The sequence below is a fragment of the Trichechus manatus genome, unplaced genomic scaffold (genome assembly GCF_000243295.1).
Source record: "Trichechus manatus latirostris isolate Lorelei unplaced genomic scaffold, TriManLat1.0 scaffold00007, whole genome shotgun sequence".
NCBI classification, from domain to species: Eukaryota; Metazoa; Chordata; class Mammalia; order Sirenia; family Trichechidae; genus Trichechus; species Trichechus manatus.
Genome location: NW_004443943.1, coordinates 14,007,833 through 14,026,184, shown reverse-complemented (window position 1 = coordinate 14,026,184; position 18,352 = coordinate 14,007,833). Strand labels below are relative to the sequence as shown.

Genomic DNA, 18,352 nt, shown 5'->3' with positions numbered 1-18,352 from the left:
CTCCGTGTTGTAAGATATTCCCTTCATTGATCTTCCAGACAATTTTTTTTCCTGTAGTGTTTATTTTCTTTTTCAGGTTTTCTACTGAATTTTGAAACTTGAAATCACGTTTTAAGTTTCAGGCGTTCTCTTGTGCTCTCTAATTCTATCTACTAGAGAGTTCTGAGTACATTTTAATTAAAGTGTTCTTTTATTTCAGTATCACTAGGAGTCATCTCTTTTAGTTGTTTAGTCAATATCCCTTTTTCAAGTTGTTTTATCTTCTTAAATGTGTGTGGAGGTTCGTTTAACACCAATGCAATCAATAAAAAATAATGTAGGGATATTTATCTAAAACTAGCAGCAAATGGGTTCAGAAGCTGAGAGCTCTCATGTGAGTTGCAATAAAGGCGGCTACTCTGTTCTCAAGCTTCTCCAGGGCAAGCAGGTGGGGCAGCATCTGTGGGGTCAGTCCAGGACTGCAGGCAGGAAGCCAGCAAAGATGTTCCCCTCCATAAGTCTCCCTGGTCAATGCAGTGCAGCCTCCCCGCCCCAGGGAGTCATGTGGTTTCATCCCAGGCTCAACCAGAGAGACTAAGTTATCCGCATGCAGGCTCTTAAGTTCCCCCCTCCCTGCACAGGTGCCCCACACTGGCACTAGAACCTTAGTAGACTTAGAACAGTGCCTAACAGATAGTAAGTACTCCATAAATGTAGTCTAATAATTATTCCTTACCACCGTAAAGGGGGTATTGGTGGCCCAGTGGTAGAATTCTCACCTTCCATGCAGGAGACCCAGGTTTGATTCCCAGCCAATGCACCTCATGAGCAGCCACTAGCCATCTGTCAGTGGAGGTTTCTGTGTTGCTATGATGCTGAACAAGTTTCAGTGTATCTCCAGGCTAAGACAAACTAGGAAAAAAGGCCTGGCAATCTACTTCCAAAAATCAGCCAATGAAAACCCTATGGATCACAATGGTCTGATCTGCAGTCAGTCATGGGGATGGCGCAGGACCATTCCTTTGTCCATGGGGTCGCAATGAGTCGGATAGACTCAAGGGCTGCTAACCACCACCACCACTACTATAAAACTTATCAGTTTCTCGCCCCAGTTTTCTGAAGGGTCTGCTTCCTCCTAGACCTTTGGGGAGAACATCTACATGACAATCAGAACATTCATACTGCCAAACTGGTTCTTCAGCATATTTTCTACTTATCTTTATGCTAAGAAAAGTTTCTGTCTCTTCCTCCATTTCCAACAAAGTACACCATCAAATGCCCCATTAGTTACATAGAACTCTTTGTGTGCCATGCCCCATTAAGGAGGGTTAATGTGTCCCAGGTGTTGGAAAACAGGAAAGGGGATATTGTCCCACTATAGCCATTTTGATGCCTTGTGTCACATGCCTCAGCCCATCAGATTTTAGCACAGCAGGGTTTAGCACAGCAATTCCATATGCCTGGCCTGTGTACCACTTAAAGCACTAACTTTGACTTTTCTGCCTTAAGGCTGGTTCGGAAACCTGAGAAGGCTGCTCAGAATCTTGGCCCTGGAATTTGGGGAAGTTAACACCCATTGAAGCAACTACAACCAATAGAGGGTAGTATTCAGTGGATAAAGGCCCTATAGCCTTCCAGTCCTTTGGTGGGTTGTTCTGGGCAGTTCTACACAGTTCATCAGAGGGTCCCCAGTGGGTTGAGCCCCAGTCACCCACAATGGTAACCAGCTTAATAAGGTATTCCTTTTGGGCTTTGCTCCCTTTCTCTCCTTCTACTCCCTCACTTTTGATTCCTAGGATCATCCTCAAATAAAATTTCTATACCCAAGTCCTTGTCAAATGCTCTGCTGTAGAGGAGCCTTTGGGGCCTAGGCTGAATGTAGGGCTGGGCTGGATTGAGGGACAGAAGAGAAAAGAGAACAACAATCTATTCCCAGTTAAAGGTGGACTGGCCCACAGTTGCAAGACAAAAGGCAAAAAGGAACTACAACCTAATCCTGGACAAAGGTGACCATAGAATAATTGGAGAGTACGTAAATAGATTATGGCAGATTACAAACAGTATTCAGTTTATATGAATAAAATGCATGTAATAAATAGAGAAGGATAACAGTGACTATCCCTGGGTAAATTAATTTATGAGTTTTTTTTTTTTTTCTTTCTATTCTTTATCTTGTATGGGACAGTTCTACTCTGCCCTATAGGGTCTCTATGAGTTGGAATCGACTCACCGGCAATGGATTTTATTCTTTATCCGGAGCCCTGGTGGCATGGTGGTTAAGAGCTCGGCAGCTAACAAAAAGGTTGGCAGTTCGAATCCACCAGCTTCTCCTTGGAAACACTATGGGGCAGTTCTACTCCGTCCTATAAGCTGGAATCGACTCAACGGCAATGGGTTTGGTTTTTTGGTATTCCTCATCTATATTTTTCTGAGTGTACTGTACTGCATATGTATTGCATTTTTAATGAAGGAAAAAGAAAAACAATAAAGGAAACTTTTTGTCCTAAAAAAAAAAAATGCTATGCTTTAGGGGAAACCCAAACTAACATACCTAGAATATATTAAATTTAGATACTGGGTAAGAAGTAATGGTGAGAGCATTTTTGGTTAAAAGCAGCCTTCTCCAGCCTCCCTCAAATGATCCACTTGTTGTGTTGTTGTTGTTAGTTGCCATTGAGTTGATTCCAACTCACAGAGACCCCATGTATGCAAAGTAGAACTGCTCTATAGGGTTTTCAAGGCTGTGACCTTTCAGAAGCAATAGCCAGGCCTGTCTTCCGATGCACCTCTGGGTAGGTTCAAATTGCCAAGTGCTCGCAGTCGAGCACTTAAACCTTTGTGCCACCCAGGACTCCCTAAAGGAGCTGTATATTCTACCCAGATAAGAGGTTGTACTTGCCCTCTGATGAGTCATTATAGAGAAAAGAACTACCTGGGCTGGAACTGAGCCCGTTCCATGATTCCTATAATGTGGCCATAGCATACAATGCCTTAAATTAGGAAGTTTTAAAATGTTATTTTGTCATTTCTGTTATTACCCTTTAAATGGTATGTAAAAGCTAAGTGATGTACCATATTTGTTAATCTGCACAACCAATAAATTGACTGACTTCAATAGCAGGTTTAGATGGATGGAAAGATCAGGCACAGATACTACTTAGACAAATGTAGGAGTTTACTTATCTGAAGAACACAGAAGAAAACCTGCATAATCAAGATACATGGGCAACACATTGCAAAACAAACCAAAACGTGTAGCTTCCTGTTTCAGAAAGCCTCCACCGAGGGTGCATACTTGCAGATGATGATGTCTACTCACTGACAGTCCCTTCAGGTGCTATGGGAACAGAGCAGTCTCTCCAGGTCCCATCATACATACATATGTATGTAAATACATACAACGCTGGCATATTCCCTCATGTTGCCCAGTCTAGGTATGTGTCAGAGACCACCTTAACTGGCCAGGTACACCTCCTCAATCTTGTGGTTACACATTTCACACAATATAATTACAGGGTACAGGGTCTTCAGGCATAAATAAATTCCTCCTCCATCACTTGCAGGCTCTCCTCCAGTACAGCTTGAATTCACCCCTGTGGAAACACAGCAGGGGTCAGTTTCCCAGCCCTCTTCAGGAGCATTTGGGCTTATGGTGAATGGTTTTCCATAGCAAACTGAATTTTCCTTTGTAGCACTTATACAATTAGAAGTTAAGATTTTTGAGGGCAGGAGTTCCTATTAGTTTTGTGCATTACTATATTCCCATGCCTAGAACAATGCCCAACACGTGATAGAACCTCAATAAATATTTGCCAAATAAATAACTGAATGAATTAGAGATTATATATTTAATGTCTCTCTCCTCCCCTGGACTATAACCTCCACAAGAGGAGAGATCTTCTACCTTATTCACTCCTGTATCTTGTTTACCTAACATACTGCCTACCTCATAAAAGGTGCCACATAAATATTTGTAAGTGAATGAAAGTTGGCATGAAAGAAATTCAGTAAAATTCATTCAGCTAAGATTGAAGTAAAAAATAGTTATATATTCTTACGTCAAGATGAACTTTTTGTACTAAATAATCATTCAGTAACATGTCATCTCAGCTTCTAGGACCTAACATTTTGCTTGTCTCAGCAATATGCATTCAAAATACCTAATTCAGTCTTGCTTTTGCACCGAAAAGTATTTTCTTTCTTGGTTGATCCCCAAATATGTAGGAATATACATGTTTTCCTCTTCTTTTGTAAATTGCTATTGACTTTCTAACTTTTATTGATGGTTTGGAATTTATAATGAAAATGAAAATGCTGACAAGGTCTTTGGCTCCAGTAACAAGAAGTATTAACAGATAATTTAGAAAATAAAGCTGCCCTGCATTACTTTAAAATTCATCTCTTGGAAAATGATATAATATGGTTAACTGAGGATGAAGGTAATTTATCAATTTATTTGGTTGATGCATATTCCATGATCATAAATTTTCTAAAATTGAATCTGAATATGTAACAATTTGGAACACCTCGATGCTAAGCCTTATCGCTTGGCTAAGCCCTTTTTATCAAACTAAAACTCTAAAATTACATAGTATCATTTATCCCAATGATATAAAACGTCAATGGCTTACTTTGTGTCATTTATTTTCATAATTCATCCTTCATGTAAAATATTACCAAAAGTGTTTACCATAAAAGTGAGTGAAACTTAGAGGCAAAGAAAAATAATAGAATTAAAGAGAAATGACTCAGAGGATGAGATCCATTGGTTCAGGAAGAACGAATGAATGAGCTACAGAAGCATCTTATAATGTTATTAAATCTTGGTAAAGCCAAAACCATTTTGCATATGTAGGGAAGGGGTTGCACTGTTTAGATAGATGTATTCTGAGATATGAGCAGAATTGGAAATACATGGAGAAAGATGCATATTCCAGGGCAAGAACATTGGAGCCCTCTAGGGTAGAAATGTTGGGATGATCTCACAGAGAAGAGATAAAATAAGTACAGAGATAGAGTACAGGATTCTTTAGTTGTCATTGATGACTTCCACTAAAATAAGATATATTTATGATCCTAAATTTTTAATCACAGGTAATAGAACCAGGGAAAATCTCAAGAGATTATTCAGTTCATTCCCCTATCTTTCACCTTTTGGTGCAAATGGTTAAGTGCTTGGCTACAAACCAAAAGGCTGATGGATGGAATTCACCAAGAGGTGCCTTGGAAGAAAGGCCTGGTCATCTACTTCTGAATGATTACAGCCATTGAAAACCCTACGGAGTGTAGTTCTACTCTGAAATACATGCGGTCTCTATGAGTCAGACTTGACTCAACGGCAACTGGTAAAATCTTTCACCTTTGAAACATTCCAGGGGTATAGGTGTATGTTGTATATATTATGAGTATACATTTCAAAAGAGAGAGCTGGTAGAATTCCTTTTAGTAATCTATAGGTGTGTCCAGCCATCTTCTTCATTCTCTATTTTTGGGACTTATCCTTCTAAAATGTCTTTTGAATTCTTGTCCTTTCCCTTCCATTGACACTGCCCTTGTCTTCTTTCACAGAGACGATTCAGGGAGCTTCCCAATTGGTATCCCTGTAGCCAGGTTTTCTCCTCTTCAATATAGCCTCCATCCTGCTGTGTTACATTTCTAAGTAAATAGCTAATCACACGACTCCCCTACTCATAAACATCTGATGGCGCACCATTGCTTATATAAAAAGTCCCAAATACTTAACATAGCATTTGATCTGACCCAGCCAAATCCCCCAGCTTTATTTAGTAAACAATTTCCACCCCTCACCATGTTGAAATAGGCTATATTCTTTAAACATATGATACTGTTTTCGTAGCATTATATTTTTTGTTATGCTGCTTCTTCCACCAGAAATGCTCTCCTCCAACACCTGTCCTCTCTTTTTTGCTTCCAGAAATTTTGCTTACCCATCACAGCAACTTAAATGTTATCTCCTATGTGAGGCTTTCTCAGGTCCCCAACCTCCAAAATCTCAAGAGATTTTGCCCTAACCATCTCAATGTTTTACTCTCAGTTGAACAGGCTACGTAATGTTCAAGCAGACTGTAGGTTAAGAAGTATAAAGTAGCCAATAAACGTGTTCAGATCCCTTTATTCTTTTTCAATGCTCCCTTTCTTTGACATCCACATACACCCATTTAGTTCAGGGGACTTGCTTAAGCCTGAAGCCTCCCACTGTAGAGTCCCAATTTGCATCCCAAACCTATGACCTTTCTTTCGACTCATTTCAATTTACTCATTTCTCCAGTTCTCCCAAGTTTCTGCCAGCTGACTGGCTAATATGATAAACTGAGCTAGTGCTGCTATCTCAAGCAACATTTACATTTGTACTGAGGCCCATTAAATGATTAATGCAGCAAGTATCAGGAACAAAATGCTTTCCCAAAAGCCCCATAGACACATCCAAAATCCCTGGGGGACTGAATTGCTGGGCAGAGGGCTGTGGGGACCATGGTCTCGGGGAACATCTAGCTCAATTGGCATGACACAGCTTATAAAGACAATGCTCTACATTCTACCTTGGTGAGTAGTGTCTGGGGTCTTAAAGCCTGTGAGCGGCCATCTAAGATACTCCACTGGTCTCATCCCTTCGGGAGCAAGGGAGAATGAAGAGAACAGGATACAAGGAAAAGATTAGTCCGAAGAACCAATTGTCCACAGCTACCAAGGCCTCCGCCGGACTGAGTCCAGTACAGCTAGATGGTGTCCGGCTACCACCACTGACTGCTCTGACCTGGATCACAACAGAGGGTTCTGGACAGAGCTGGAGAAGGATGTAGAACATAGTTCTAACTCACAAAAAAAGACCAGATTTACTGGCCTAAAGGAGACTGGAGAAACCTCGAGAGTATGGCCCCCAGACACCCTTTTAGCTCAGTGGTGAAGTTATCGCCGAGGTTCACCGTGCAGCCTGGGAGTGGACAGCCCCGTAAAACCAAATGAGACTAACGAGGTACAGTAGTCCAGTGACAAGGGCCAGAAGGCAGAAGGGGACAAGGAAGCTGGTGATAGGGAACCCAAGGTTGAGTAAGGGTATTGTTGATGTGTTCTGAGATTGTTAACCATTGTCATAGGGCAACATTTGTAGTAACTGTTAAATGAGAAACTATTTTGTTCTATAAGCCTTCATCTTAAGTGAGAATAACTGCACAATTGGAAGAGCATAGTCAATGTCACTGAACTGTGCATGTAGAAATTTTTGAAATAGTGTATCTTTGGCTATGTGTATTTTCACCAAAAAAAAAAAAGGTTGAGAAGTTAGAGGGTTGACATGTTGTGGGGTTGTTAACCAGTGTCATAAAACAACATGTGTACTACTGTTTCATGAGAAACTATCTGTTCTGTAAGCCTTCACCTGAAGTACCATTTAAAAAAAAAAAAAATGCTTTCCCGAGATCCTTAAAATCTCAGCTTCTTAGTTTACTTTTTAGACTGGTCTTGCCTAAAATTTGCATCAGCTCGAGGTCTGGAGAAAGATCTTCTTTCTGTTGCCTCAGAGTTTCTTTTTGTGAGCACTAGTAGTACTTTGGACAAGTTATCAGGAGGGACCAGTCCCTGGAGAGGGACATCATGCTTGGTAAAGTAGAGGGTCAGTGAAAGAGAGGAACACCCTCAACAAGATGGATTGACACAGTGATTGCAACAATGGGCTCAAACATAGCAACGATTGTGAGGATGGTGCAGGACTGGGCAGTGTTTTGTTCTGTTGTACTAGGGTCCCTATGAGTCGGAACCAACTTGATGGCACCTAACAATAACAACAATAATGGAGTACCTGTAATTTTTTTTTATTATCAACCACACATAGGAATGTAAATTCTCCAATGCAAACAATCCAGTGTGCACCTGTGAGGGGCCAGGTTACTGCAGAAACTTAGCAACCAAGACCCAGTCAGTCGACCCAGTCAGTCTTCAGACATCAATTCAAACTGAAATAATTTACAGGTGACAAACAATGGATGGTAGATGGCATAAAAATAGGACCCATCTCTGAGCTTTCCTATTTTCATTTTAAGAACAACCTTGGAAAATAGCGTAACTGCGGTAAAAAAGAGACGCTTAAAAGTGAAAAGGAAGGTTATTCAGTGCTAAACTATTACCTTATCTTAGCCAGTCACACATGGAGAGTCCAGAAGAAACTACAGTCCTTTAACTAAAGTTTGAGTCATATCTTCCAAACCATATGAAGTCCACAGGGGACTAGAGTGGCTGGGAGTGACTGCTTCATTCTCATCAATCTCTCCCGTAGCACCTTGAGATACATGATTCCTTTAATCAATCTCTCAAGGCCACCCATTCCTTTTTTTAAAAAAATGAAAGCAAGATATTTAATTTCACTTGAATTTAAAGAAGGAAAGAAATGGGAATAAAATTAATAGCTTTTCAAATACACATTTCTTCACTGTAAGAAATATTATTATTATTAATGAACAGATCTCTCTAAGGGTAAGAAGTGAGTAATGAAAAGAAAGAAAAGAAAAATGTTAATAGTTCGTGAGTAGTAATTTTTAACTACCAGTTGTGATTTTATACCATTTCCATGTAGCACCTGCCATGAAAGATAAGGACATTATCACTCTGCCATTCCTCTCAGCTTCCCTCTGGCTCCTCCTGATATTAGTCAGTTATTATTTTTATATTGTCAGATTTTGTAATGTCCACATTCTGTCCTATAAACAATTCCCATGTTTTAAAAAAATATTTATTGAGAAACAATTCTCATGAAATAGAATTCACTAATTTTAAGTGGACACTATGATGATTCCCGCCTCCCATCCCCTAGTAAACACCAATCTTGTTTTGTCTCCATGTATTTACCTATTCCAGATAGTTCGTACAAGTGGGATAATACAGTATTTGTCCTTTAGTGTCTGACGTATTTCACTTAGCATAATGTTTTCAAGGTTCATCCATCTAGTGGTATCAGAACTTCATTTTTGTTTATAGCTGAATAATACTCCATTGTGTATATGTACACAATTTGTTCCGTTCATTTATTGCTGGGCACTTGGGTTGTTTCCACCTTTTAGCTGTTATGAATAAGGCTGCAATGAATATTAGTGTACATGTATCTTTTTGAATCACTGCTTTCGATTCTTTGGGGTACACTTAGAAGAAGGATTGCTGGGTCATATGGTATTTCTGTAGTCCTGGTGGTGTGGTGGTTAACAGCTACGCCTGCTAAAGAAAAGGTCGGCAGTTCCAATCCAGCCGCTACTCCTTGGAAAGCCTATAGGGTCGTTATAAGTTGAAACCAGCTCGATGGCAATGGGTTTGTTGTTGTTGTTTTTTTAATTTTTATTTTATGGTGTTCCTATGTTTAACTTTTTTTTTTGAGACCACTAAACTATTTTCTACAGAGGCTGTACCATTTTACATATATACTCACCAGCAATGTACAAGTGTTCTGATTTCTCCATAACCTCCCCAACACTTGTTGTTTTCTGTTTTTGTTTTTTGTATAATAGCCATCCTACTGAGCATGCAGTGATATCTCATTGTGGCATTTCTCTGATGATTAATGATGTTGAGCATGTTTTCATGTATTTGTTGACCATTTGTATATCTTTGGAGAAATGTCTATTCATGTCTTTTGCCCATTTTTTAATTGAGTTGTTAGTATTTTTGTTGCTGACTTTTTTTTCTAAATTTTATTTATTTTTTTGTTGAGAATATGCACATCAAAACATACACCAATTCAACAGTTTCTACGTATACAATTCAGTGACATCGATTACGTTCTTCAAGTTGTACAACCATTTTCACCCTCCTTTTCTGAGTTGTTCCTCCCTCATTAACATAAACTCTCTGCCCACTAAGATTCCTATCTAATCTTTCTAGTTGCTGTTGTCAATTTGATCCCATATAGATAGTTCTTAGAAGAGCATAATGCTCAAGGCAGGCGTTTTTTTTTACTAGTTAAGCTAAACCACTGCCCGGTTTTAAGTTGACTTCAGGGAATATTTTTGGTTAAAGGTTTAAAGATTATCTCAGGGCAATAGTTTTAGGGGTTCACCCACCCTCCATGGCTCTGGAAAGTCTATAGTCCATGAGAATTTGATCAAGCCCACCTATTCCATTTGTACCTTCCCTCTCTTCCCTCCACTCTACTTTACAGCCTCTGGCTTCCTTTAACCGGTTGCCATTGAGTTGACGCCAACTCACGGTGACTTCAGATGTGTAAGAGTAGAACTATGCTCCATAGGGTTTTCAATAGCTGATTTTTTTAGAAGTAGATTGCCATGCCTTTCTTCCAAGGCACTCTGGGTGAACTTGAATCTCCAACCTGTTTATTGTTGTTTAGTTACGTAGAGCTGCTGTTAACACAAATACCACAAGTGGTGGCTTTAAAGAACAGAAATTTATTTTCTCACAGTTATGGAGGCTAAAAGTTCAAATCAGGGTCTATTCTTTCTGTGAGCCTCTCTGCTAGTTTCTAGTACCTGCCAGTGATCCTTGGTATTCCTTTACTCATAGATAGGTCCTTACATGTTGCCTGTCTTCCTGTGTGTGTGTGTGTGTCTCTGTCTATTCTGATCTTTTTATAACTCAGAAATGATTAGATTTCGAACCCACCCTACTTGGGTATGAAGTAATAAAAAAAACCTTATTTCTAAACAGGATAATATTTGCAGGTATACCCATTGCCATTAAGTTGATTCTGACTCATAGCGACTCTATAGGACAGGGTAGAACTGCCCCATAGGGTTTCCAAGTCTGTAATCTTTCCAGAAGCAGACTGCCACATCTTTCTCCCATGGAGCAGCTGGTGGGTTTGAACGACTGACCTTTTGGTTAGCAGCTGAGTGCTCTAACCACTGTGCAACCAGGGTTCCTTTATTTGTAGGTATAAAAATCAGAAACCAAACCCATTGTGATTGCGTTGATTCCAACTCATAGAGACCCTATAGGACAGAGTAGAACTGCCCTGTAGGGTTTCCAAGGAATGGCTAGTGAATTCGAACTCTTAACTACTGCACCACCAGGGCAGGTATAAGGATCAGAATTTCAATATATATTTTGGGGAACATGATTCAATCCATAACAGTTGCCTTCAGAGAGGTTACAACTTCCTTAATATTTCATTTCTTTGTTTACTAAGTTCCACAAAGTCAAAAACCAAGTCTGTCTTGTGCATCACTGACAACCCACTGCCTAGCACACTGCATAGCACATACTGAATAGTCCGTAAATATTTGTTGAAACAACTGATTCATAAATATGCAAGTCCTCCATTTTATAGATGAGGAAGTTGAGGTTAAAATGACACGGAAGTAACAGGAAAGCCAAGCTTCCAAAAATCCTCCCAGAACCCTTGCCAGGGCATTAAATCCTGTCACAGGACGCTGCCACCATATTGAGAAACTCTCTTTTCCCGACTTTATATTCTGCCCTCTTGATCCAGCACCCTTGGGGTCTACTTCCATGCATATTCTCTGGGTTCCTGCTGGTATATGCCAGCCACATCCTGTAATTCCTTGGCCATATATTCCTCTCCTTTCTTAACAGACTCTGCCCTTACGTAGTTGAGTCATGCTGAAAGATTTGATCCTAGTACTGGCTGGTGGCTGGGAAAGAAGCAAGTAAATATTCTGAGCAGGGCAAGCACTGTTTTGTAAGACTCCTGCCTCTTTTGAAGTTTCTACATAGTTTTCTAGCAAGGGGAGGGGCTTCTATCTTTTAACAAGGGAGAGTGGGCCACCTGTGTAGCCCCAGAGTGTTCAGCAGAAGCTGGATGATCAAAGTCTTCACGTGTGTAACAGATATCTCCACCCCAGGTCTCTTGGTGTTACTCTTTTCCTTTCAGGGCCCTGAATGTTAAAGGAGATTTTCCCATACATTCTGCCGCTCTTAATCAAGGCCTGTGCCTGATCTTCGGCTTGGTCTGCCCTGTGGCTGCTAGTGATGAGGGTCTCTTTAAAAGCTTCCAAGGAGGCCCTTTGACTCTCACACTTGAGTTTAAATTGGTACTTAATAGATCTGATCTTATCATTTATCCTTCTCAGTACTTCAGTGGTACTTAGCAACAGCCGCCCAATTCCGGGATCTTCCAAGTTACTCTTCCTCCTGTACTATCAAATACCAGATACACTGTTGTTGTTAGGTGCTGTGAAGTTGGTTCCAACTCATAGCAACTCTATGAACAACAGAAAGAAACACTGCCCAGTCCTGTGTCATCCTCACAATCGTTGTTATACTTGAGCCCATTGTTGTAGCCGCTGCGTCAATCCATCTGGTTGAGGGTCTTCCACTTTTTTGCTGATCCTCTACTTTACCAAGAGGGATGTACTTCTCCAGGGACTGGTCCTTCCTAATAACATCTACATAGAACATGAGACGAAGTCAGGCCATCCTTGCTTCTACGGAGCATTCTGGCTGTACTTCTTCCAAGACAGGTTTATTCATTCTTCTGGCAGTCCATGGTTTATTCAATACTCTTCACCAACACCATAATTCAAAGGCATCAGTTCTTCAGTCTTTTTTGTCTATTGTCCAGCTTTCTCAGGCATATGAGGCAATTGAAAACACCATGGCTTGGGTCAGGCACATCTTAGTCCTCAAAGTGACATCTTTGCTTTTTAACACTTGAAAGTGGTCTTTTGCAGCAGATTTGCCCAATGCAATATGGCATTTGATTTCTTGACTGCTGCTTCCATGGGTGTTAATCCTGGACTAAGTGAAATGAAATCCTTGACAACTTCAATATTTTCTCCATTTATCATAATGTTGCTTATTGGTCCAGTTGTGAGTATTTTTGTTTTCTTTATGTTGAGGTGCAATCCATACTGAAGGCTGTAGTCTTTTATCTTCATCAATAAGTGCTTCAAGTCCTCTTTGCTTTCAGCAAGCAAGGTTGTGTCATCTGCATACTGAAGGTTGCTGATGAGTCTTCCTCCAGTCCTGATGCCACATTCTTCTTCATACATTCCAGCTTCTTGGAATATTTGTTGAGCATATAGATTGAATAAATATGGTGAAAGGATACAACCCTGATGCACACCTTTCCTGACTTTAAACCACGCAGTATCCCTTTGTGCTTTTCGAACAATTGCCTCTTGATCTATGTACAGGTTCCTCATGAGCACAATTAAGTGTTCTGGAATTCTCATTCTTCATAATGTTATCCATAATTTGTTATAATCCACATAGTCGAATGCCTTTGCGTAGTCAATAAAACACAGGTAGATAAAACCAGATACATTACACAAGCTAATGCATCCCCTTTTATCTATACCCGGTCTCGGTACCCCAAGTGACAGTGTTAAGCAATTGCACTGCAGCAGCAAGCTAGAGACTATCTCCAGTGAAGAGGCCCTCGTTGCCAGCTGACTGGTGAATGAGCAAACTCCCGAATCTCATCCTTAGGCTCAGATTTATAGGACTACTCCTGGTATCAACTTTCTTAGGTTGGGCCCTTGAAACAAATCCTGAGACCTAGATTCCTGCCCAAGTGTTTGCTGAAGGAGTGCTCTCAGAAGAAGAGAACTTGGGAAGCAGAATAGGACAGGAAAAGAATCTGGCAAAGATGTGGATTCATCTGAAGACTAGCCTCAACCTGATCCCACAGGGAGTTATGGAGCATGAGTGGCACAACCATATCACTCACTCATTGGCTATGAGCTACCCCTGGGGAAAGAGGATAACTTTCCAGCATTTCCTGGTCTTGTTGGCTGAAGTTGGTCCTCAGAAGGGGGTGAGCTAAGAACAGTCAATACTATCAGTGGCTGGGGGATGCATGCAGGGGCCCATTACAGAGATTCTGGCAGAGCTCCAACAGATCGTTTCTAAGGATGTACTTAATAAGGACATGAGCTTAGAAGGAAGGAGTCAGATGCAAGAAGAAACAGTTAAGCCAAGAAATTTTTTAACATCTGGGTATATCTAAATAAGCAATCTTATAAGTAACAATAACAGGATTAACTTGGGGATGGAGGATAACTATAAGGTAGAATTAAAACAATAAACATAAATAGGGAATATGGGACTAGTCAGTATTAAAGGATTCTAAAGCCCTTATATTCTTATTTTTTGAGGTGAAGGGTAAAGATATTTGTTAAATTTAGACTTTATTGAGTCAAGTTATGCTTGTTAAAAATGTAATGGAGGGTATACAGAGTAGATTGAACACATGCATCAAATTTGCCATCCCCAAATCCAATTAAAATGACAGTGATTTTTTTTAAGGCAGGGGAAATGAAAGAAGAAACAACAACAGAATTTTGAAAAACTGAAAGAGGATAAATGAGTGGCAAATGATTTAGCAGACCCTCCAAATTTAAATTACTAAGTCAGCAGAAGGAAAGCCAAGAAACAATTTGTTGTACACTAAAAATTCCCCAAAGCTTTAGAAACTGGCAGCATCAGATTCTTCTCAAAGTGGGGTGAGGAGGAGAGACTCAAATAAGAATGAGTCACTGAAAGTTTTTTTAAGAAACAGTCAGAATCCTAGGTCCCTTCCAACCATGAAAAGCTGTACTACAGATTTCTGGCCTGGAAAATACGAACAGAGTCAAAATGGGGGTTCCTTTTGAAAATTGTGAGATTAAGAGAATGAATGCATCTGGGTTGCCAAGTCCTCTCCAATCTAACCATCTTGTCCTACCCAGCTCCAGAATATTAGAAGCTAGACTTTCCCTCTTCATTCAGGAGATGGGAGAGTTTTATCTGACCAGCCCAGGAGGAAAAAATTAAAAAGTGGTGACATTAAAGTTTCCCCATCTAAACCGACCAGCCACACACTCGACCGCGAGACTTATCGTATACAATCTCCATGAGTTTAGAGCTCCCAGTTAGCTTTTTAAATCAAACACTCTTAAATATGAACAGACAACTAAGCATTACTGTGTTACTAAATACCCAGGGGAAACTTGTAAAGTGAAGGAAAGAAATAAAAACACAGAAAAAAGCAACTTAGAGAAAAAAGAGACTATGCAGGGAGGAAAAAAATCTCCAACAAATGACCATTACTATTCTCAGAGATATTTAAGAGAAGATATTCCAATCATAAAACAAGAACAAATACTGTTAAAGGAATTCTCAGAAAACAAAAAAGAGGTCTGGGAAATTAAAAGCTATGAAAGCAGAAACGAAAAACTGAGAAGTACTGGAAAATAAAATTGAGAAAATTTTCCAGAAAGTAGTACAAAAAGACAAAGAGATGGATAATAAAAGTAGGACTAGGACTAATATATGAGATCCAACATCCCAACAACTAATATATGAGATCCAACATCTGAGATTCTTCTCAGAAAGAATCTGAGAAGTTGGATGGGAGGAAATCATCAATGAAATAATTTAAGAAAATTTCCCAGAACTGAGGATATAACTTTCAAGATTAAAAGAGTACCCAGAACAACAACAACAACAACAAAAACCCAACCCATTGCTGTCAAGCCGATTCTGACTCATAGCAACCCTACAGGATAGAGTAGAACTGCCCCATAGGGTTTCCAAACAGTGACTGGTGGATTTGAACTGCTGACCTTTTGGTTAGCAGCCAAGCTCTTAACCACTGCTATTTCAATACTACAGAGAGAGAGAGAGAAAAGGAATATTTTTAAAAGATCAGGAATGAGAATAGCTTCTCACTTCCCCAGAGCAAGGGGGAGGTATAGGGAATGGAACAAAGCCTTTAAGAGCTAACATGAGTGATTTCCAACCAAATTATAAATCATATATGAAAGTAAAATAAAGACATATTTAGAGACGTGAGGTCTCAAAACTTTTACTTCCCATGTACCCCTTTTCAGGAAGCTTCCAGAAGATGTGCTTCACCGAACAAGAAACTAAACAAAGTAGAAGACCAAGGATACAGGACAGAAGATGTACACAGAAGAGTGGCGATAGCAAACCCAGGATGATGGTGAAGGGAAAGCTCCAAGATGACAACCCTACAAATGCCAGTAAATTTTCGTTAGTCCTTAAACTAGCAAGACAGATTTGGCCTGCCCCACATGCACAGAAGGGCAAGCTGTGACCGTTAATTGACCTCAACAGAGGACGCAGCATGAATCGGAAAAAAAATCATCACCCGGACCCTATTCTGAAGTGAGAGGTCCAACAAGAACCATGTCACCTCCTGTTTCCTGGCCACCTTCTAGAATTTTCCTTCCCTAGCACACTTGCGTGGCTGCCATCTTGCTGCCCAAATCACATATAAGGTCTGCTTCCCCATAGCTTGGGGAGTCAGATCTGAGGAGGTTCCTCCCGGCTCCTTGCTCTGCACATTGCAATAAAGTTACTTTCTCTTTCTCAAAGACCAGTGTCCAGATCATTAGCGAGTCTGAGCGCACCAGACAGAACTCACCTTCCTGGGTTCGGTAACCATTTTGGAGACCCATTTGGGGTCAGAGTGTCGCAAAGACCCTCTGTCCAGAGACAGACACCCCCTTGACCTCGAACAAAACTTCCACTGACCCTCAGCACTGACCCAAGCCTCTTGTTGGGGAGGATCAATTGGGTCTCCTAACTGCAACCAAGGCGGTGACCAGCCCAAGGCGCTTTTACTTTGAGAATTAGAAACTAAGGTATGGACATCAACTAGGTAAGTGCCCTCGAAATTTCTCTTGTTAAGTGTAAGTGCTTGGGATTGGAGGTGGGGAGGTATCTGGAGGGTTGAAAGTAGGACTAAGATATCCTGCTTTCTAGTTGCTCCACCACTCTCCCTAGCCAACAGCAGAGAATGTGCACCCTAGTTTCTGGTTGGCCATGGCCCTGGTTCTGGTTCTGGCTCTGAGGTGAGGAGGTATCTGGAGGATTGAAAGTAGGGCTAAGATATCCCCCTTAAGGGAGATTGAAGCCCCACTGAGACATCCTCGTTACTTGCTCCACCACTACCCCTAGCCAACGGCAGAGAACGGGCAGCCTAGTTTCTGGCTGTTGAGCTTGGTCAGGTTCAGGTTCTGGCTCTGAAATTAAAATTGAAAATTTTTTAAAACACAATCAATTTAATAGAAGACAGGAAACACGAATAGAAAAGGGAAACTAGATGCATGATAATTAAAGACGGGAAGAATAAGAATAAGATCCAACAGAAGCAACTAGGTAAGAAGGATATAAAAAGAAAGGGGTTAAAAAGGTTGTATATCAAATTAGTGAGATAAACTGATTTCCAGCAGTGAAAGTTAAGATGGAATAAAGCACTGAAAGGGTCTTGATGACCTTGAGAGAATGGAAAGGTGTTAAGAAAATCAATCAGAGTTAGTCTGAGTACTAGTCAGCAGGTGGTGCTGTCTCCCTTGGATAGCAAGGTTGCTGTCTAGCGCAGGCACATTGTGAGTGAAAAGGAAAACAAAAGTGTAAGGAGCCATTTGTATATATGGACATTTTCAAGCTGAGTGCTTAATCTTGAAAATTACATGTATGTTCACTGTATTATCCAACATTGAAATGTTTCTATATTCAATATATCAATCGACAGTTCAACAGGGCTAGTGATATGTCTCTGTTGAGCAAAAATAATTCTGGAGTGAACTAAACCTCATAATTCAAAAAAAATCCACAAAAGCACTAGGTATCTATAAAATTTTCCAACAACCTCTTGATATATATTTAATTGTCTCAATTTCCAACTTTTACGGCAAATATTCTTATTCTATTGTATTATTTTTTATGTTTGTCTAATCACTAGAATTGTAATATTATATCATTTTTTAAAATGGATAGTATTTCAGTGGCATGATAGATTAAATAGTTTTTGCTGGCCAGTCTGGAAAATTAACTATTGAAAGAAGAGGAAAAGAGAGGCCAAAATAAGCAATAAAAAATTGGAAATATTTTGATTGCTATTTTAATTATAAATTTTGTAGAAAATTTTTATTATTTCAATTCTTCATGTGTATTACTGATCACTTTTAATAAATAGAGTGAAATGCATGCGTATAAGAACAAAAGACTGACAGGAAAAAAATAAGTAGTTATCTCTGGGTGGTAGAATTAACTAAATTTTCTAAATAATTTAGAATGAATGTGTATTACTCTTTATTACTAAACAGATAAGAGTTAGGTTCTGTTGTTGTTTTTAAAATTAGACCAGTATATTTTTAAAATTGGACCAGCATTGTCAGGCAGGATATAAAACTAAATTGCCAGACAATATCCAAATCTATTTATTATGTGCCCCTTAGAAGTGTTGTAGGGGAAAAACATCACAAAGTTTAGCAAAGTAAAAAGAAAGTTTTATTTGGCATATATTCAAAAGGACAAAAGTGGGAAGCGGACAACCATGCCACCAGAGCCATGTCTGCCCGAGTCCAAGGAAGTATCACAGAACAGACAAGAGTGGGAAAACGGACAAGCATGCTTCTACAGCCATGTCTGCCCAACACCAAAG

At 39.9% G+C, this 18,352-nt stretch overlaps 1 long non-coding RNA gene across 1 annotated transcript in view; it reads left to right on the top strand.

The window, feature by feature from the left end:
* The window catches only part of LOC111822060 (uncharacterized), a 29,169-nt gene extending 13,177 nt beyond the window's left edge, over positions 1-15,992 (top strand). Inside the window, exon 3 of the long non-coding RNA XR_002825343.1 lies at positions 15,771-15,992. This is a non-coding gene — a long non-coding RNA (uncharacterized LOC111822060). The remainder of the gene's footprint in view (positions 1-15,770) is intronic.
* Positions 15,993-18,352: the final 2,360 nt, after the last annotated feature.